This window comes from Bufo gargarizans, chromosome 7 (genome assembly GCF_014858855.1).
Source record: "Bufo gargarizans isolate SCDJY-AF-19 chromosome 7, ASM1485885v1, whole genome shotgun sequence".
NCBI classification, from domain to species: domain Eukaryota; kingdom Metazoa; phylum Chordata; class Amphibia; order Anura; family Bufonidae; genus Bufo; species Bufo gargarizans.
Genome location: NC_058086.1, coordinates 55,943,691 through 55,964,559, shown reverse-complemented (window position 1 = coordinate 55,964,559; position 20,869 = coordinate 55,943,691). Strand labels below are relative to the sequence as shown.

At 45.7% G+C, this 20,869-nt stretch overlaps 1 long non-coding RNA gene and 10 other non-coding genes across 11 annotated transcripts; all 11 read right to left on the bottom strand.

Moving 5' to 3' along the window:
• Positions 1 to 8,981: 8,981 nt before the first annotated feature.
• Positions 8,982 to 9,057, bottom strand: LOC122944271. The gene has a single exon (XR_006390952.1). It is a non-coding gene; the product is annotated as a small nucleolar RNA SNORD47 (small nucleolar RNA).
• A 61-nt stretch (positions 9,058 to 9,118) lies between these two features.
• LOC122943978 lies at positions 9,119 to 20,867 on the bottom strand. Its single transcript, XR_006390917.1, has 15 exons — positions 20,816 to 20,867; positions 19,454 to 19,488; positions 18,179 to 18,201; positions 17,952 to 17,999; positions 16,950 to 16,984; positions 15,794 to 15,833; positions 15,314 to 15,395; positions 14,837 to 14,885; positions 13,641 to 13,669; positions 13,420 to 13,448; positions 10,900 to 10,946; positions 10,595 to 10,614; positions 10,382 to 10,412; positions 9,687 to 9,737; positions 9,119 to 9,145 (listed from the first exon to the last, which is right to left on the bottom strand). It is a non-coding gene; the product is annotated as an uncharacterized LOC122943978 (long non-coding RNA).
• Positions 10,256 to 10,332, bottom strand: LOC122944282. The gene has a single exon (XR_006390961.1). It is a non-coding gene; the product is annotated as a small nucleolar RNA snR60/Z15/Z230/Z193/J17 (small nucleolar RNA).
• LOC122944347 lies at positions 10,482 to 10,560 on the bottom strand. Its single transcript, XR_006391006.1, has one exon. It is a non-coding gene; the product is annotated as a small nucleolar RNA SNORD79 (small nucleolar RNA).
• Positions 10,794 to 10,860, bottom strand: LOC122944300. The gene has a single exon (XR_006390977.1). It is a non-coding gene; the product is annotated as a small nucleolar RNA SNORD75 (small nucleolar RNA).
• Positions 11,012 to 11,092, bottom strand: LOC122944276. Its single transcript, XR_006390957.1, has one exon. It is a non-coding gene; the product is annotated as a small nucleolar RNA SNORD74 (small nucleolar RNA).
• LOC122944273 lies at positions 13,519 to 13,594 on the bottom strand. Its single transcript, XR_006390954.1, has one exon. It is a non-coding gene; the product is annotated as a small nucleolar RNA SNORD47 (small nucleolar RNA).
• On the bottom strand, positions 15,685 to 15,759 carry LOC122944284. The gene has a single exon (XR_006390963.1). It is a non-coding gene; the product is annotated as a small nucleolar RNA snR60/Z15/Z230/Z193/J17 (small nucleolar RNA).
• Positions 17,051 to 17,131, bottom strand: LOC122944277. Its single transcript, XR_006390958.1, has one exon. It is a non-coding gene; the product is annotated as a small nucleolar RNA snR60/Z15/Z230/Z193/J17 (small nucleolar RNA).
• Positions 18,065 to 18,143, bottom strand: LOC122944346. The gene has a single exon (XR_006391005.1). It is a non-coding gene; the product is annotated as a small nucleolar RNA SNORD79 (small nucleolar RNA).
• LOC122944275 lies at positions 20,502 to 20,583 on the bottom strand. The gene has a single exon (XR_006390956.1). It is a non-coding gene; the product is annotated as a small nucleolar RNA SNORD74 (small nucleolar RNA).
• Positions 20,868 to 20,869: the final 2 nt, after the last annotated feature.

The window sequence follows — 20,869 nt, the reverse complement described above, 5'->3', positions numbered from 1 at the left end:
AGGGAGGGAATACGCAGCAGTCAAAAGGTGACTGCATTCCAAACTAACATGCCATTATACCAACATACTATTATTTCTTAAAATTTGCTGCTAGAATATAGAAAACAGCTTTTTTTTTCCCTGCCGTTTCACACTAAATAACCTGATGAATGAATTCTTCATGTTAGTACAGTGATGTGGATACCCAATACATGTGACGATCTGGAGAATAGATCCAGACATAACGATGTGCGAATCCTTGGCTTTCCGGAAAGAGCTGAAGGCTCAGATCCATGGAACCTTCATAGAAAAATGGTTCAACACCACGTTCCCTGAGGCCATGTTTTCAGCGACATACGCCATGGAAAGGGCACACAGAGTCCCGGCCAGACCTCCACCCCCAGGTGCCCCTCCCAAACCTCTGCTAGCCAGACTTCTAAACTGGAAAGATAGGGATTTGCTACTCAACCTGGCCAGATCCGCACCGGACATATCTTACAATAACTCGAGGATATCACTGTTTCCCGACTTTTCGGCGGAGAGATCCACCTTTGTTGCCGTCAAGAGAAAACTCAGAGAGCTAAATATCCAGTACTCCATGGCGTATCCTGCTCGACTGGTGTATCCTGCTCGGATTGTAGACGGCGGGAAATCCATATTCTTCAATGATCCAAGGGAGGCTGATGAGTGGGTAGCTAGCAGACCGGGACACTGATCCACTTCTCTTGTATTGTCCGGGACACCTGGACTCGCCCTCACTTACCTGCTCCAGACCGACTTGAGGAGGGCACTTACCTTTTTAAAGATGGACTCCTGCTTCCAGATGCGAACCCTGGGTATCGTATGAGGCCTAAGGTTACTTATCCGTGACATGCGGAGCAGTCAGTTATTCGTAATGTTTATATACTGCAGCCTTATTAGATGGTATATAGCACATGGCACCGGGACTCACCCGGCGGACACCTGCACTGGGATAACATCTAAATACACTGCGCAGGTCCCCGAGTATACGGCCATGTTTAAAGCAGACCTTGAGTCTGTCCAGTATGTTTATGTAATGTTCCTAATGTTAGATATTTTCTGGTATGTATGTTTGTTATGGTGGTACTCCTTTCCTGGAAAGGGACGTGGCAGATCTATAGTACGGGTGGCAGGGATGGGGGATCTGAGATACTATTTAAAGGAGTACTACTTATGCAATTTATTGTGTTTAAGTTAACATGGCGGGGCTAGCGGTCATGTCATGGAATGTGCGAGGATTGGGCGGACCTAGAAAAAGGATTGCTGTGTTTTCGCATGTGCGCCGGCATGCTCAACATATCCTGGGCCTGCAGGAGACCCACTTAACTTCCGAGACGGGCAACAGAATTAAGAAGCCCTGGGTACAGTGGAGCGCCAACGCATATGGGAACTCGTACTCTAGAGGAGTGGCAGTACTGGTACATAGCTGCTTGAGGTGGGAAACACAGAGGCTTGTAGTTGATCCTGACGGACGCTATATATTTATATTTGCACATGTTAACTGCACCCCATATGTCGTCATTAATGTATATAACCCTCCGCCAGCCAGTGTATCAGTATTGCAGGCTGTGGTAGACTTTGTAGTGCAGTATCCGAATGTCAGATTACTATGTATGGGGGACTTTAATATGTTGATGAACCCTGACTTGGATCTCAACGGGGGACAGAGTGGTGGTTTCTTCAACCTCAGTGCTCTTAAAGGTGGCCACTGAGTTGGGATGGCTGGACCAATGGCGGGAAAGACATCCCCTGACGGTACAGTACTCTTGTTTCACCCCTTCTAGGGGAGCCTTATCCAGGATAGACTATCTAATGGGTAACGCATTAAGCCTTACTATGCTGGAGAGTATTGAGTACTGTCCACAGGGGCCCTCTGACCACGCACCGTTGCTAGCAAAGTTTTTTTTGTTGGGGGAGCTGGCGAGAGGGAACAAAATGCGTATACACCCATTCTGGCTTACCCTCATGGAGTCCAATGATCGAATCCCGGATCAACTCCGTATGTTTTTTGAGGTCCAGGGCGATATAACAGACGAGCTGCTAATATGGGAAAAGCCTACTTGAGGGGATGCTTTAAATCATCCATAGCATTTATTAAAAGAGAGGCCCACCGTAGAGAAGAGGAGCTTCAGAACTCATGTAGAGAAGCTGAGAATCCCTTTACTGGTGACCCCACTGAATCCAACAGGTTAGAATGGCTCCTATGGGGTAGACAGTATATGCAGCACTTGCAGGAGAAGAGCGATCGTAAACTATTCTTCCTCAAGCAGCAGTCCTTTGAGCTGGGAGGACAGGCAGGCAAGATATACTTGCTCACATTGGAATAACTCCTCGGCGCCCCCGGTTATACGTATTCGAGGGACGGATGGAGGGATAATAGAGACGGTACCGGGCATCCTTGCCAGGTTCCAGGAATTCTATCAGGAACTATATAGTTCAGTGATACACTATTCTACCCAAAAGCAGAGGACATACCTGCAGGAGGTGACACATCACCAACTGAGTGACGAGGATAAGGAAATGTTGGAGAGTTGGAGATACAAGTAGCTATAAGGGGACTCACAGCAGGGAAGGCACCCGGCCCTGACGGCATACCGATCGAGGTGTACACTAGATATATTGACATTCTAGCCCCTAGAATGGAAACATTTTTACAATCGGCAAAGAACAACAACAGAGATTGCCAGACTCATTTTATGATGCCACCATAGTGGTGATCCTGAAGCCAGACAAGGACCTTTTGGAGTGTGGGTCGTACAGGCCCATCTCCTTGTTGAACCTAGATTATAAGGTGCTCACAAAAATAATTGCCAATAGATTGAATAAAGTCAAAGCTTCTGTTGTACACCCGGATCAGTCCGGATTTATACCGGGGAGGTCTACTTCTACTAACATTAGGAGGGCGCAGGTCATTACGCAAGTAGGGGAGGCTATGGACAGACCGTGGGTCTTGGCCTCCTTAGATACAGCCAAGGCCTTCGACTCGGTAGAGCGGCCATATTTATTGGAAGGACTAAGCTGTTTTGGCTTTGGCCCAGTGTTTTCCCAATGGGTACATATGCTCTAGAAACAACCTAAAGCGAACATCCTAGTGAACGGTTCTCATTCAGGACAGTTTAACCTTGGCAGGGGTGCCCTCTATCACCCCTCCTGTTTGCAGTAGCAATAGAGCATTTAGCGCTTAGACTGCGACAGGACGAGGTCTACAGCGGGGTTTCCCTGGGAGGCAGGGAGGACAGAGTCGGCTTATATGCCGACGACCTGATCTTTTTTATGGATAGGGCGGATCAATCACTGCCCAGAGCGATTGAACTAATAGAAACCTTTGGCTTCTTTTCCAGACTACACATCAACTGGTCCAAGTCGGCTCTGATGCCCCTTAAACCTGCAGATTGGCCTACGACATACTGTAATCTCCCAGTTGTAGACCGGTTTAAATACCTAGGAATCATAATAACCAGAGACCCTCCCTTAGCGTATACTTTGAACACTGAGCCTCTAACCTCTACATTCGCTAGGAAATTCGCGGCATGGCAATCCCTTCCCATCTCAATTATGGGACGTCTGAATCTCATAAAGATGGTTCTCCTACCTAAAGCCCTGTATATACTGGAGCATGCTAGCACGACGTCCTGCGACGGTTCTTTGACCACCTCCATTCCATGATGTCAGCCTTTATCTGGGGAAAGGCTAGAAGGAAACTGGCGCTCCGAACTTTACAGAGACCCAAACTCAAGGAGGGAGCGGCGCTTCCGGACTTATTCCTGTACTTCCTAGCGGAACAGTTACGCTACCTCACGACCTGTGTATCCTCGCAATCTCTCCACAATGCAGAATTTTATCTGCAACATTTTCTGCAGATCCATTAATTATGGCCGGTGTTGGAAGATATCGGTTCGTTCCCTGGCCGGGCTCTCCTATTACATAGATTGGGCCACCAGGTCTGGGAAGCAGCTAAGCTCAAGTCCTATAGGGACCTGTCCGACGCAATACACTTGTGGGAGAACCCTATGTTTTGGCACCTGAGGAGACATGATGGAGCTGCATTGTGGAGGGACCATGGGGTTCAGACCCTAGGTGACTTATATGAGGAAGGATCTATGAGGTCCTTTTCTCAACTCCAGGACAAGTTTGCGATCCCGAGACATAAGTTCTTTAGATACCTCCAAATCAGACATGCCCTCTCTCTCTGCACAGTTTGGAGGGGGTACCAGAAAGATTTCCAAATATCCATTAATTGGAGTGCTATCCACACAGGGCCCTCATATCAGCTATCTATACACGCCTCATAACTGCTAAAATGAACACATCCCCACCATTGCTTGCAGAAGACAAATGGAGGGAATGTATTCCTTTGCTCTCAGAGACAGAGTGGGCTGAGGCCCTCGCAGCTCCTACAAGAGTTTCTCCCTCAGTCAACAAGCTGGTACACTTGCATATCCTCCACAAGAGTTACCTTACTCCTACCAGGTTATTCAGAATGGGTAGAATGGAGAGCGGTAACTGTCTCAGATGTCTTCAGGCCAATGCCAACTTCTGGCACATGATTTGGGAGTGTAGACATATACAAAGATTTTGGCTAGACGTGACATCATTCTTGTCAGATCTGGAACTGCCCCTCCTTGCCCCAAGATGTGTGTGTTGGGAATTGTAGAGGATGAGCAGTGGTCTCACCATCACAGGATATTTCTGGAGGAAACCTTATTCCTTGCTAGGAAGTCGATAGCGCTTAGATGGATGGCCGACAGGATGCCTACTCTAAACCAATGGAAACATAGCAAATCAGCTCATACCGCTGGAGAAAGTAGTATACACAGGGTGCCCACAGAAATTTCATAAAGTGGGGGAGTGGTGTGCGTCCACTAACACGTTATCTAATCGTTGATGCCCTACATATACCCCTTGAATAGGGGTCTGGTTTGCTATTGTAACCATACGCTCCATGGGGTAGATCCCCGGAAATGCTACGTGTATGGGAAATGTTTTATACATGTCAGAGACCCTGCTGCGCACAGGGAAAAACCATCATGTAACATGTCCTGTTATGTTTGGTTTTTGTTTCCTTGTTCTGATTTTATAGTCATGTACTTTACTATTTGCTCCAATAGAATGAGTAAAATAAAAATCAATACCGGATCAGTTTTTTCCAGATAACACCGGAGAGACCGATCTGGTATTTCAAAGCAATTGTCAGACGGATCCGCACCCGTCTGACAAATGCCATCAGTTTGTGTCCAGATTGCCGGATCCGGCAGGCAGTCCCAGCGACTGGGTACTAGGTCCAATTTCTCTTCATTTATCAACCAGCCCAATTGCAACAACTTCCTTTGTACAATCCATAATTGACCCTGGAGATCTTGAAGGGATGGGGCTGCCCTCAAAAAGTCATCCAGATATGGGACGATTAATATTCCCTGAAGATGCAAAGAAAAAGTCACCTTGGCCATAATTTAAAAATTCTGAGGGTAGGGCCTGAAATCGGAAATTATGTTTTGCCCCTTCTGAAATATCGCTATCCTGAGAAATTTCCGATAGTCCCTGTGAATGGGAACATTGTAATATGCATCGGAGAGGTCCATGGTTACCATGTAGCAATCACGAGTCAAAAGATTTACTGTCGATTTGATTGCAAGTAGAAATATTTCCCCTGGCTGAGGCCTCATGCACACGACAGTTTTTTTTCACGGCCCGCAAAAACGGGGTCCGTGATCCGTGACCGTTTTTTCGTCCGTGGGTCTTCCTTGATTTTTGGAGGATCCACGGACATGAAAAAAAAGTCATTTTGGTGTCCGCCTGGCCGTGCGGAGCCAAACGGATCCGTCCTGAATTACAATGCAAGTCAATGGGGACGGATCCGTTTGATGTTGACACAATATGGTGCCATTTCAAACGGATCCGTCCCCATTGACTTTCAATGTAAAGTCTGGAGTCCCTTTATACCATCTGATCGGAGTTTTCTCCAATCCGATGGTATATTTTAACTTGTAGCGTCCCCATCACCATGGGAACGCCTCTATGTTAGAATATACTGTCGGATATGAGCTACATCGTGAAACTCATTTCCGACAGTATATTCTAACACAGAGGCGTTTCCATGGTGATGGAGACGCTTCAGGTTAGAATATACAAAAAAACTGTGTACATGACTGTCCCCTGCTGCCTGGCAGGTGCTGCCAGGCAGCAGGGGGCAGACCCCCCCCCCCTGTTTTTAACTCATTGGTGGCCAGTGGGCCCCCCCTCCCCTGTTGTTAACTCGTTGGTGGCCAGTGTGCGCACCCCCTCCCTCCCTCCCTCTATTGTAATAGCATTGGGGCCAGTGTGCGCGCCCCCCCAACCCCCCTCCCTCTATTGTAATAATAGCATTGGGGCCAGTGTGCTAATAATAGTCAATGGGTCCGTGAAAAAAAACGGAAAACGGCACAACGGCCACGGATGCACACAACGGTCGTGTGCATGAGGCCTGAGGCAAATCTTTAGTCTGCCTCCTACTTGAAATCTGGCAGAGAGGTTTTGCTGTAGTTTCTGGGGAAAACAAATCCTCTCCCCCTTTCCTCTGGCGGGTTGGGTTGCCACTTTCCTGCGCCCTCTTCTCCAACCTGGTTCTTTTCTGATTTCAAGAGGACAGTATTTTTTGGTGAAATTTAGAGTCTGAAGGAAATCTTTTTTTTTCTTGTCCTGTCTTTTCCAGGTTATTACTGAAGTGAACTTCTCCCCCTTACACAGAATGGAGCATGGTCTCCAGACCATGATCTGATCCATATAGCTCTACGTGTGGCATTTGAGAGGGCTGAGGATCTAGCAGAGAGTTTTACCAGATCCTCAGAGGCATCGGACAAAACAGAAGTAATCTTGGCTTGAGTCTTACCATCTTTACTTCTTCCTTCATTATTTTTTTTATGGATTATAGTAAGAACAGGATACTTCAGTCACTACTTTGTCCATACAACTGGGACAGAGCGCTTTTCGTAGTTCTAGATGGCAGGGATTTTTAGAAAATTGCACTTTTGCCCTGATTCTCTTCCAGAGGATTTACTGGTGTGGGCCTCCCTGCCCTAAAAACTAATAGAAATCAGGGCAAGAAACAAAAAGGCTAATTTGAGTCCAACACCATTGGGGAAAGGCTATACAGAAATTGTGCCCCCGCCCTTTAATAGCAGGGGTAACCAGTCACGCACATTGGAAGGAGGCTTACTGGGTGGCAGAAGGATCAGGCTTGCGGGACATGTCAGAAGTTTCCAAAGGAGCCGACATGCTGCACGTGTTATGAGATGCCTGTCTTCCTGCGCTTCTTGCCTCCCAACACTCCCCTTAATATCCGCCAGGCCTCTGATGTCATGTGGTGGCAGGTGACGAACAGAGGCCTGGCAAACTGAACAGTCAGCCGCAGAGAACCCCAGCCTATTTGCACATGCGTATGATCCCTTGTTCCCCGCCGTACAATATAGTTGGGGAACTGACGCCCAGGGCTGCCTTCCCTGAAGGCCTTATGCTGAAGGAATGGGGAATAGAGGTGCCAAGACCTCCTCAGCTCCTGTCCTCTGCACAGGGCCTTCCAGATGGGGCAACACCGATTAGCAGTGCAGGTCAAAACTGAACGTCTGACACTGCAGGAGCAGCTTCCACACAATCCCGAGGACAGGAAACAACCAAATCTGGTAAAGGGAGGGGCCTTTTAAGCTTCAGCTTTACATTGTTTCCTGTCCTGGGGAGGCAGAGACCCTCCAGAGTGCACCGTTGTGGAGGTGCCAGGGGAAAAAAAAAAAAAATGGTCTCTTTTAATTAATTTTTTTAGATAAAAGGTATACATAGTCTTTAAGTACCATGCACTGCTGGATGTAAACAGTCTTGACTGCAACATGGACATGAGGGTGCAGGTTGTAAGTAGGAGATCAGATGTCTATTCCCCGAGAACCTCCTTTAAAGTGTTAGTTGAATTGTCACCTCCCAATCAGCTACTTGAAGGAGGCACAGTGTTTATAGGAGGGCCACAGCCTCTTCAATGTCAGTGTGTCGCAACTGCAGTGTTCCCTGTTAGCATGGAGGGTATGTGGCTGTAGTTATCCTGCGCCACTATGCTGACAGCTCAAAGCTGTGGCCTCCTAAAAAACAAAAAAAACCTGATCACCTGGGGTGTCAAGTTGGACCTTTATCAGTCTGATATGACCCATCCTAACAGGTCATCAGTATTATGAAGCTGGAATACCCCTTTAAATAGAAGGCCTATGTATTCACAAGTTTATATCAAGAAACCTGTTTATTATAAACACATGAAATAGTCAGATATTGCACATGGTATCAATGATGGTCCTTTGATCCCGACGACCAACGATCTTCAGTTCCTATAAATTGGGAAAAAATAAAAAATAAATGTTAGTGTGATGCTTCAAGTTATACTGACTGCTTTAGAGGATTGCTTTAGCTGGGGAGTCAGTACTTGAGGTTTCATCTTTATATCAGTGAGAGAGTTCAAGGTAATTATCATCAATCAACCCCACACAACTTGAAGGGTTATCCAGGTTCAGGGCTGGACATTAGCTCCCCTTCACCATGTACGAATGGAGCAGCGGATATTTCCTTCAATACTCCACCATTAAAAAGGTAAATGGGAGCCTCTATCCAGGATCAGCCCTGCTCCTGGACAACCCCTTTAAAAGCAGCATAGAGTAGACCAGTTACTTACCATAGGAGGATTGTTCACAGGACCGGTCTTAAGTAACTGCCGAGGGTCTCCACACTGGAAAATATAAAACCATCAGGTCAGTTTATAATGCAGTTTGCCACTTACAGGCTATACAGCTGTACATTATATAGTAACCTGCCACTCCAGCTGCTGTAGCCTGGCTGTCCTTGCAACTCCCATAAGTGCATGGAGTATGATTGGAGTAGTTTCAGAACAGCTGGAGTGCCAAAGGTTACCAAATTCATTTTGGGGCAAGAACTAGAGCTAAAGAACCAGGCAACACCTAAGCTACCCCCGCTATAGCCTCAGAGATAAGTGGAACGGTTGATGTTGAAATCAGTAGAGTTCATATGGCAGAATCATTTTCATCACTGGTTATAGGGGGGGGGGGGGGGGGGTTGAACACAACTTAAATTTAATTATAGTAAAAAAACTTACATTCATAGCTGCCGACAAGCTTCTGACCTGTGGAGACAGAACCATTAGTGTTTCTTACTCAGGATCAGCAACTTTGAAGCTCAGTGTGGAGCAGTCTGCATCAGTGTGGGTCAAGTTATCCTCACAAGTAGTTGGAGACCTGATTCACAAGTCATCACTTACAGACTACTGCAAGTCACAGTACAGTTCACCACGTCTCCGCTTGCACGTCAAGCAGTCACCATCTGCTAGCACCATGTAACCAACCGCAAGGTATACAGAGTGCTGTAAACAGCAGGTTCACTTTAGAAATATTAGCGTGCAGGCAGTGGAATCTGTTTTACGTATAGTTTTCCATTATGACAGGTAAGCCATTTCAAGCACAGAAATTGGCCTTTACATCATAAGCATGTGTCCAAGGGAGTGACCCTCAGCCATCAGAACAAGGCTCCCAGCCATTTACCAGCAGCGGCTCTCACTATAGGGATCAATGAGGGGAGGCCACCTTCAGGTTTGCTTATAGAAGGCCGAGCATGCAGTGAACACATCAGATGGCAGTGCCGCATAGAACAGTACTCGTCATACTCACTTCAGTAACTTTCAGAATTGTGGTGCACAGCTGTATAAGCAGACACTGGATCTGAGGGGGAAAAAAAAGTGGATTTTATGTCAATGTTCTACCTTAAGCAAGCCATGATAAAGTATTGACTGTTATGGATACAGGGACATTACTAAACTATATATATTACTACCAGTGAGGCTTGCAAGTAACCCCGCTAACAAGGAAGTCTGCTATTACGATGTAAATGGTCCTTTTACACAGACTGATGATCAGGCAGATCAGGGACGAGCCTTTGCACAATTGCTCATACCCAATAATTTACTGTAAGGTGGCGGCAGTCACCCAACTAAGACGCTTGTTCATTATGTCTTCCTGCTGGCATACATACAAAATGCAGCAGATCCTACCTAAACAGAAAATTATTATTTTCTATGGGGACAAGCGACCGGTGTATTGACTGCCGCGTGTAGATACAGCACTCAACTCTGCTAATGATCAGGAACATCTGCTTCTTTACAGACAACCTGCCCGTGTAAGAGAACCGCCAATTCTTTACTAACGACTAATTAAACGCTGACAATACACCCAAAAGCAAACAGGATACATCAGATAGGAGCGAAAGACTGTTCATCACTGTCAGTCAGATGAACTATGCAGTCATCATATGATCCTGTGCTGCACAACCTCCATGCAGTCCCAAATTTAAGTTCAAGGAAACTCACCTTTGTTAAATCCCCATTACTGACAGAATTCCTAAAAATAAGAAAGTAGAGGATTTAGCACGTGACAGAACACCAAGAAATTAAGCACAAGGTGATGAAAAGCACCATCAGTGAAAGGTTCTCCTTCATTCTTATTCAGAGAGATTCCCATTGATTAAATATTAAATCATCACAGTGCCAGGTAAAGTATAACAGGTGATCCCATGTACTTACCCTGAAGAGGTCCTGAGATTCTGGGGTGGGGGAAAAAAAATAAAATAAATGAAGTTTGTTAAAGAACTAATGGGTATTAAAAATTAATGCAAATCTTTGACAGGTTTGCTTCACTGGCACAGGTTTGTAGGAATACAGCATCTGACATCCAGATCAGACTGGAAGGACGCCTACTACACCAATAAGGACATAAGATGCAAGCCTCAGTTTTATGAAAAAGTTGTCAGAAATCACTTCTGTCCACTACTCTTGAACCATCACTGGCTTTTGTCAGGTCTAGCGTCTTCTGTTACTCAGCAACTTACCAATGGATTGAATCAGATCTGAATGGCAAGACTTCATTGTACAACTGCTGGAAGAAGAAATACACATGTCAGCAGATACTAGGTAAATATCTATACTAATATGAAGAAACATCCTACACATTCAGAGAAGTTGGTAAACATCATGGGGTCTCAGATGTCCCTACCAACATAGTTTTCATCATATACAAGCTGCCAGGGTAAAATCTATTTAGTTTCATTAGAAAATTAAGAGGTGCGGAGCATGCCCACTACTGCTCCATTCACTGTCTAGACCAGTGTTCCTCACCTCCAGTCCTCAGGACCCACCTATTGGTCATGTTTTCAGGATTTCCTTAGTATTGAGCAGGTGATATAATTAGTGTCAATGCACCAAGACTTAGCACAGGTTTTCATTCTGTGGGATATTCTGAAATCATGACCAGATGGTGGGCCCTGAGGACTGGAGTTGAGGAACACTGGTCTACACTGCCGAATAGCCAAGCACAGGAGTAAGACCCTCAAAAGTAGAAAGTCATCCCATTTACAGTGGGTAACTTTGTATTGCCAGAACATCCCTTTAAGGTGCTCCCCAGTCTTTACAAAGATTGCCAATCCTCAATAGAAGACCACACAAAACTGTGGCTCAGTGTTTTGCTGTCTGTTTGTTGAGTTTCCGTTCCATATGAGGTATACAGTAATTACATAGAAAAAAATTGGGCTGGACAAAAAATTTTCAATAGATGGTTCCAAAAAACAGAACGGATACGGAAGAAATACGGATGCATTTCTGCATGTTCTTTTTTGTGGACCCATTGAAGGTGATTTGCAAGCAATAGGACATGTTCTATCTTTCATCGGAATGGAAAAACTTAATACAGACGGAGTGCATTTTTTGCAGAACCATAAGGGTTTATTCACACATTAGTTATTGGTCCACATCAGTTCTGCAATTTTGGGTCCATCCCTGTTTTGCATTCATTTTAATGGGGCCACAAAAGATGTGGACAGCACACCGTGTGCCACCCCACAAGAGCATTTCCTATTCTTGCCCGCAGTCACAGACAATAGGCATTTCTATGATAGGACCAGTCATGTGTGGTCCGCAAAACTTTCAGAAGTCTACATGGACCCTTAGTCATCACTAGCTGACTGGCAGGAGTCCAACACACCGCTGATCAGTTCAGCTGTGGTTGTCAGTGCTGGAATGACAGAGCTAGGGATAGACCGATATCGATTTTAGGGCAGATACCGATAATTTGTGAACTTTCAGGCCGATAGCCGATAATTTATACCGATATTCTGGGAATTTTCATTTTTGAAAAAAAAAAAAAATTCCCACAAATCTGCTGAAAATTAATGTTTATTGTTAATGTGTATTTTTTTTTGTAAATCTTTCATTTATATTTAATATTTTGGTGTTTATTATTTTTTTGGTAACTTTTTTTTAACTTTTAGCCCCCTTAGGGACTAGAACCTTTGTCCTATTCACCCTGATAGAGATCTATCAGGGTGAATAGGAGCTCACTGTCCCTGCTGCTGTGTGCTTTGTGCACACAGCAGCATGGAGCTTATCATGGCAGCTAGGGCTTCAATAGCGTCCTGGCTGCCATGGTAACCGATCGGAGGAGCAAGGGAGAGGGGATCCTGTGGAGGGGCGCACTGCGACTGGGGTGGGGGGCCCTATGCGCCACCAATGCCTAATACTGGGGGGAGGGGGGGCGCACTGCGCCACCAATGCTTAATACTGGGGGGGCTTGGGGGGGGGGGGGAGGCGCACTGCGCCACCAATGCTTAATGTTGGGGGGGCGCACTGCGCCAGCAATGAAGCTTAATCTCTAATTCATTCATATACAGGAGGCGGGAGCTGGCTGCAGGATCACATAGCTGGCTCCCGACCTCTATGAGCTGTAGCTGCAATCCGCGGCACCTGAGGAGTTAACTACCGCAGATCGCAGCTACAGCTCATAGAGGCCGGGAGCCGGCTATGTGATCCTGCAGCTCCCGCCTCCTGTATATGAATAAATGAGAGTAATCTTCATTGGTGGAGCAGTGGCCATAGCTCCTCCCCTCCTCCTGTCCCCTGTCCTTACATTGGCGGCGGCAGCAGCAGCACAGGGGGAGGAGACACTGCTCCTTCTCCCCTGTGCTGCTAAGGGGAACACTGAGAGCGCTGACAGCAGCACGATCTGTGTTCCCCATACACTATCGGAATATCGGCAAAATAGATGGTGTTCAAAATCCTGAATATCGGCAAATCCGATAATCGGTCTATCCCTAGACAGAGCCAACCGCCCATTACAACAGCTGTTCCCATTGAAGTCAATTGAAGCAGCGCTCAGTAAGGAGCTCCCTCCACTACAAGGCTGACAATGCTGTGAAGTTCCAGCACCAACTTTCAGCATCAGACCCTCGCTGATCAGCTAATGATGGCCTACACCTTGAGGATAGGCAGCAAGTAAAGACTTAAACCCTTGAAGCATGCAACATTCACATTGTTGTTACATAAGGTTTTGCTTTTCACCAACAGACTTGCATTCTTACCCGATTCAGCTCCCGAAAGATGTTCTCACCTGCAAGATTTGAGATGGAGGATTAGAGTTCAGTTTATGGTGAAGTCTAGCTCGTGCCTTAATCTGGCAGGTTCTCAGAAAAAAGTGGAACGGTTGAAGATATAATCATCCTTTATCATATGGCAGAATCAGTTTCATCACTGTAAACCAAGACTAACCAATAGCAGTTTTAATGAAAAGCATGTTACTTACCAGGTTTAGCCAAGCAGTGCCCCGAGCACCTAGAAATGGAGAAGGTGGTTAATGGGGCAAGTGCTGCAAGTAACACCAAGGTAGGAATAAGGTTTGAGGTCAGGTCAGTACTTGATAGTCCACACACAGATTCAGGTCAGACATTTACAGCATCATGAGTAACCCCAAGATTAGGCCATGTTGCAGATTAGTGGCTGTGGCATTTTACATGCAGGTAATAGAGATAACATAATAGCATTAAGGCACAACACGCACAGCTCCTGCCCTCGGTAACTGCTACTACACATTGCCAACATGCAGGGAAGCTACAGAGCCCAGTTCTTAGCACCTAGACAAGACTATGGCTTCCAAACTGGCAGCAAGTCTCAAACAATCCCAACTACACGTCAGGTTTCAATTATAGCTGAATGCAAATTCAAGGCTTGGGACACTTAGTGGAGTGACTACTTAAATGGTCACCAACTTACACAGCTTTGATATAATTAATAATCGCTTTTAACTTTGAAAAAAGCCTTATGCGCACCTTGACAGATCATTCCTGCAGGAGGACCACATTTCACATGTCCATGCTCACTCCTACCCCTCCCCTCAGACTGCATTAACTCAGACTACATAGGAAGTGTAAAGCTCAGCACAAGTGCTTCATTCACATACAGGTCAGTACTTCAATATTATCCTGGGGCTGCTTATGAATGACAGTTAGGAAGGAGATTCTCCTCTACTTTGTGTGCACAGTGGATGGCAGCTAGTCTCTACCCAGAACAGAATAAAGTGGTCTTAAGGCAGAAAATACTCAAAACTATATAAAGGACATTATATTGGCAAAAGTCTCATTTTAATATCAGTGTGAGGTTTAGCCATATATTGTCAATTGCATTTACCACTGTAGTGCACCTATTTTCTGTGAGCTAGTCTCTACCCACCACATCTGGGAGAACTGCAAACTAGATATTTAGCAAGCAGAGGAAACCTGCTAATGAAAGCCAGAAATAGTTACTCCTCATGTACATACTATACTAATTAATGCAGAGTCGACTGACACTTTAAATATACTACTAAAAGTCACACTTCATGGTCACATTGCTACCCACAAAATCAGTTGAAATCCCGGCAGACCATCACCACCATTGTTTGCAGCAACTAGCGGTATGACATTTGCAATCTTATTACACAGTGAACAGAGGAAGACAACCTACCGTGCCCTTTCACCAGGTTCTTCTCCGCAGGCCCTTGAAAATCGCAGCACTAAAAAGTAAGATCACACAGTAAGTTACGCAGTGTTTAAACACCATGATGGGAAATACTAAAATACAAAATTAAGCGTCTGCTTCAGTGTTTTTCAAGTTATCCGCACAAACAATTGGAGACCTGATTCATAAAGTCATCATTTACAGAGCCCTTCACTTTCAGTTACTTTTACCATGTGTCCAGCACTGATAGTTGGCATGGACTTTAGCAATGCCAGGCTGGCAGCTGCTCTGAAACTACAGCTCCCAGCATGCATGAAAGATTCTGGGAGTTGTAGTTTCAGAACAGCTAGAGGTTGCCATATAGGCTACGGAAACTGTCCTAACCAAGTTATGGCACTATATAACCTGCACATTACTGAAGTGTCAATCACAAGGTCCTCTAATAGCTGCCATTATATAGCAATAAAGGCCACAGATACCTACTTCGGGAGGTCTCCAGTGATGTCCGTTGGGCTGCAGGGCAGGCTACACATGACACATTCCACTTCACGAACGGTTAGGTTGCCTAAAGAAATAGTCAATGATTAGATACAGCAATAGGGCTGCAAGAGGCATATACAGTCTTAGGCCTCTTGCACACAAACATATTTTACTTCTGTTTCATTTTTGCGGAAGGTATTCTGTGTGAATTCCATTTCCATACCATGAAAAGCTAGAACTTGCCCTATTGCTGTCCACATTACGGACAAGGATAGTACTGTTCTATGAAGGGCCAGCTGTTCCGTTCCACAGAACGCACACAGACACCTGTATTTTTTGCAGACCACAAAATACAGTTGTGTGCAAGAGGCGTTAGGATGACTCAGATAGGAGCGAAAGACTGTTCTTCACAGAAGATCAGCTGAACTATGTTTCATCATAGACATCCTGACAACTAATGCAGAGTGCTGAAATTATACGTACCGAAACGTCCAAGCCCTGTCCCTTCAAGTAAACGACAAGTCTGGAGGGGAGAAAAATAAAAAATATATAAAACTGGTATCCATTTTAATACCATAAACTCAAAGGAACAGATGAAGAGGAGTTCAGTAAGAGGTTTAAACCCCATTCACCATCCCAGTATAAGGGATTACTATTAGATCAGTGGGGTCTGACTGCTGGGACCCCCCAATCACAAGAACTGGGAGGTCACAATTCTGAAAGTACAAACACACAGCCATCTACAGCAGTCTTCTAGAAATAGATCTGCAGCGTGCACGCTTCACCTGCTGGTACATTTGTTTTGAGTGCCTGCAAAGTTATGGGGCCCAGTTCTTACGACTACAGTTTCCATTGGTCAGACCACTGATCTAATAGTCATCCCCTATCTTATGGATAGGAAATAACTTCATCTAACCAGAATTTTGCATGCAAGAGAAACAGCTTCCAAGTCAGATAGAGCTAATAAACAAACCTCCATGGGAAAGTCAGGTTTGTAACAGCATCATCATGTTGGGTTTTTGTCCTAAACGTTGCAAAATCCCATTAGTGCGCAGCAGAGAAAAGCCAGTGCACACAGCCAAACTAATCTCCGTTTTGTCACCTCACCCACTGTAAGGCCTCATGCACAAGACTGCATGGATTCTGTGGTCAGCAAAACATGGATTACACATCCCATTTTTTTTGCAAACCCACTGACTTTAATGGGTCCATGGGCCACAGTTTACAACCATTTCATTTTTCTGCAATTAACGGAATATTCTGGTTACAAGACGTTACCCCCCAGCCATAGTACAACTACTAAATCTGCAGGGGCCCCACTACTGGGACCCTTCACTGATCACAAGAATGGAGTGGCTGTCCTCAGCCATCTGATGCTCCCATAGGAATCAGTGGAGCAGCAGCATGCATTCTGACCAGGTGCTCCATCCATTTCAGGGAGAGCTCCACAGGGTTTGGGGCCCCCATTCTTGTGATCAGTGGGGGTCCTACTGCTGGGGATAGTTTTGTAACTAGAACACCACTTCTACGGTAAGTTCTCAACCTGGTTTATAGACCAGAAAAGCTTGCTGCCATGTACACCAGACCTTACATTAGGTCCAGTCACTGACCTACAATACAGTTCTGTGCCAACACTTACCACAGAAGCTTCAAGTCCTCAACTTGCTGCGAGACCTGCAAAGGTTTATTGCACAATTACAACAAATCCTGCAGCCTATGATTTAAATCACACACAGAGCATCGACACATCAGATAGGAGCGAAAGACAAGCGTATTCATCACTGTTCCATCAGCTGAACTATGTGATCATCATTGTGTCTTGAGGAAATTTAATAGAGAACAGACTGTAGTAAAGGGGGTCTGTGGCCAAGTTGTGAAAGCCAAGGATAGTCTACATGGTGGCCCAGAAGTATGGAGACACCTCAAATGGAAAAGATAGGAAATGCCATTGTGTGTGGCTAAAAAGGTGGGAAATTTGTGAGGCTTAGTCCAACTCTGGCCATTTTGAAAGCCACCATTGTGAAATGAAGGCAAGTCACAGATTTGGATTTCTCAGATACATATGGCACATCCACCCATTCCCATTTGAGAATATATTGACTTGGTTCCAAGACGGTGGCTCCCAAAATTGCTGCTGGGATGGTTAGAGGACCAACACATGACTGGAAGTGTCAGCCAAACCACAGACTCATTTGCAGACTGCACTGTTCCTCATTAGTACAGAGTAATGATCTGGTTGGCTGAGAGACCTTTGAAGGAGCTCTTGAAAGGCACTTGTTCGCCTGGTGGAGAATGTTTAGAGGAACAGTTCCATCCACGAGCTGCTTCAAAGGCATTTCAACAAGCCAACTAGAAGCCTGCACTGTATGGATGAGGAGCAAGAACTCTGAAGTCAACTAATGCTTTTTCTTCTGATGGAAAGCCCTTCTGCACCACTTTACCAGAGAACATTACGTGTGAGACCCCATACACCTGCTGGCTCTCAGCAAGACAAGAGCACCTTCCCTGATCTTCAGCACAAGTGTTGCTGGTCACTATTCCTACAGATGCCCATTTCACAACTCAAAATTCAAGCAACTGAAGTCTAACCATAGCAATGCAGTTATTTAATAAATGATTGTGGTAAGTTACAGACACCAACCTTCAAGTGCTGACTCCGCCATCTTGGGTTTAAGCAGCCATTCTTGAGCTAAAAACAAAAAAACATGATGAATAAGTACGGCCCACGCTCAAGTCCTCCAAAGCATTTACCTACACTGCATCAGCACAAGAAATGTCCCTCATTCTTTTTCAGAGAGATTCCCATTGATTAATCAAGTCATCATACACAGTCATAAGAAGTCTGTATATTAAAAGTAGCAAACTTACCCACATGCCTGACATCACCAGACCTGGAAGAAAAGAACCAAGCGTCACAAAGGAGAAATATCTGTCCATAGACACAAAGTGACGAGCGTCTAATGCCTCAGAATAAGTATTGGTGGTAAGCTCTCTCGTCATCCTGACAGTCAAGAGTAGCAAATAGGCGTCATCAGCGGCATTAGAGCAGCCTGGTTTATGTCACTGCAGATTGACTGGTCCCAAACACTAAGGGGGTCACTTATGACTCCCTACCCCAGTTTCTGGTGTAAAAGTCACACTACAAAGTTCTACTTTTTAAATGCTGGTGCACCGAAATTTAAGCCCATGGAACACTGAGAAGTGGTGGGGTGTGCGCGTGACAGAGGCAGGACAATCAGCCCCAGCATTCATCAATCCTACCAGCATAAATGGCGATTGAAACCTACTTCAGTCCAGGAGTAGATTTAGCGCTCAGGTGACAGCTCATCTCAAATGAAGAGCATCCTCCAGGATCGCAGGGGATAGAAATTTGATAAGACCCCCTAAAGGTATGCATGGCACAAACAATGATGTAGGACGGCTACATGGCGCGTCCTAATCCTTTAATTAGAACCCCCTGTGGCTCGTACATTAGCATGGTACATGACCAAGTCCTGTGCTCGTACCCAGAGACACTACAGACGAGCCACAGTATCGCTAAACTTGCCAAAATGGTGGCACCTGCTCAAAACAAGTTTTGCACTTAAAGGGGCCTGACTGGTACATCCAACAAAATGTCCTATAAAAGCATATGGGCAGCGGCCATGTATACAGTATATCCATAGGGAGTTGTGCCCAATGGAGGCCAGAAAAAAGGACTGCGGCACAATTTTTCAAATTTTTAAGCCAGCACCTGGATCTGAGTATTTTTGTAATTGCATGCGATTATTTTTTTAGCATAGCTACTAATCTATTCAATACAATATCTGTAGCGCCACCTGCTGTTTGGTCTTATTTCTATCCACCTCACAGGTGGTCGCAGACATGACTGGAATTTGTAGGTGGCAGCATGACGGCAGTACTGCATATCACCCCCATTAAGTTAAATGGAAGATGGAACTTCAAGCAATTGAAGTCCACACCGAGTCAACTTTACTCTTACTGATTCAAGGTCAGGACGCCCTCCCTTGACATCCAGATGGGCAGGGCCATCCTCATGAGGCCCACTGTATATAAGGGATCTGCTAAGTAAACCGGCTGCAGGACTGTACAAGATATCCCAGGACTCAAAAGCAGAGAAGCAGGACAGGACTCGGGACTTACACTGATAAGCAGGTCCATGCCATCTTCAGTGGTATCTGCAAAAAAAAAAAAAAAATATTCAAGTCTCTATCCAGGCCAAAACATTGCACCCTAGAAGCAGTGACAGACAAGGGCTCTTTACATATGCAAGTATACCCCCTAAAAAAGGGGGTTGTCTGGTTTCAAAAGTAAGCTGGACCACCAAGATGCTCCTGAAATGTCATGGCTGCAGTAGTGACATGTCCACAACACGTGACTGCTGCAGCCAATCACTAGCTTTGTCAGGTGCACTGCCAAGGCCAGCAATCGGCTGCACAGTCACGTGTGGTCAACATGAAAGTTGCTGGATAAATACAGCCAAGGTCTAAGCACTTACTGTTTTATCAGGAGGAACCCAGGGATTGTCCCATTTACCCCAGAAACTGGACAACCCCTATGAGGGCAAAAAAAACAGCGTAACAATCAGTGCTCATTAAGGGTGGGTGTTCAGGATTAGAAAAACCATGGCACAGCCCCACCCATAGAACATTCGCGGTATTGCAGCTCAGCTCTATTAACTGCAAAAAAGCTGAGTTGCAATACCCGCCAAGACATGGACAGGGAGTGGTTGGTGCTGGTATTTTGGAAGCAGACAGCCTTGTTTTTCTAACTCTGGATAATTCCTTGAAAGAGGTCCACCAAGGTCAGGATACCAAGGTGTCATCACCAAACTCCAACCATCTAGAGGCACAGCACTAGTGCCAGCAAATCCGTGGCAACTGCAACCACAAGCCTATCCTGCACCGACTGAAGCAACCGATTGGCCAGCAGCGATAAGCAACTAGACTGCACCCCTCTGATCAAGCATGGTGGAAACAGGAGCTCAGGTTGTGACAGGGGAGTTTGTATTCACACCATTGCCAGCTGTCCTCAGCACCTCCAATGTCTACAAAGGACAATCTGCAAGAGCAGAGATGGTGGATCCCAATTCTCAACCAATGCAAAAGGTCCCCCAAGGCCTACATACAGGTGACCACCAGCATAAAGTAGTCACCCACCCAAAGTCCTTCAGAACCCCACTGGTGTCCTTACAGCCTGCTCAGAAACGTTGGCATTCAGCATTCTCTCTCAGATGTCCCTACCAACATTATTTTTCATCACAGTCAGGACATACAGGAGGGCAACCTGGATTCCTGCTACCAACTAGAACAGACCGGCGGGGGAAGGGTTAACCAGCACGGCGGGCAAGAGGCCAACCTAATCCAGTGCCATCCTGGCAGAGGAAAGGCGCGGCGCGGCAGAGGAGAGACGGGGGCGGTATACAGAGACGAGAGGAATTAAATGCTATAACGAGATGAAGCTGCCGCACCGCACTTAAACCCGCAAGCCAAAAGCCACACTCACCTATCTGCCGAGAGACGCAGGCGAAAAGGAATGCTCAGAGCCGTGGCAGCGCTT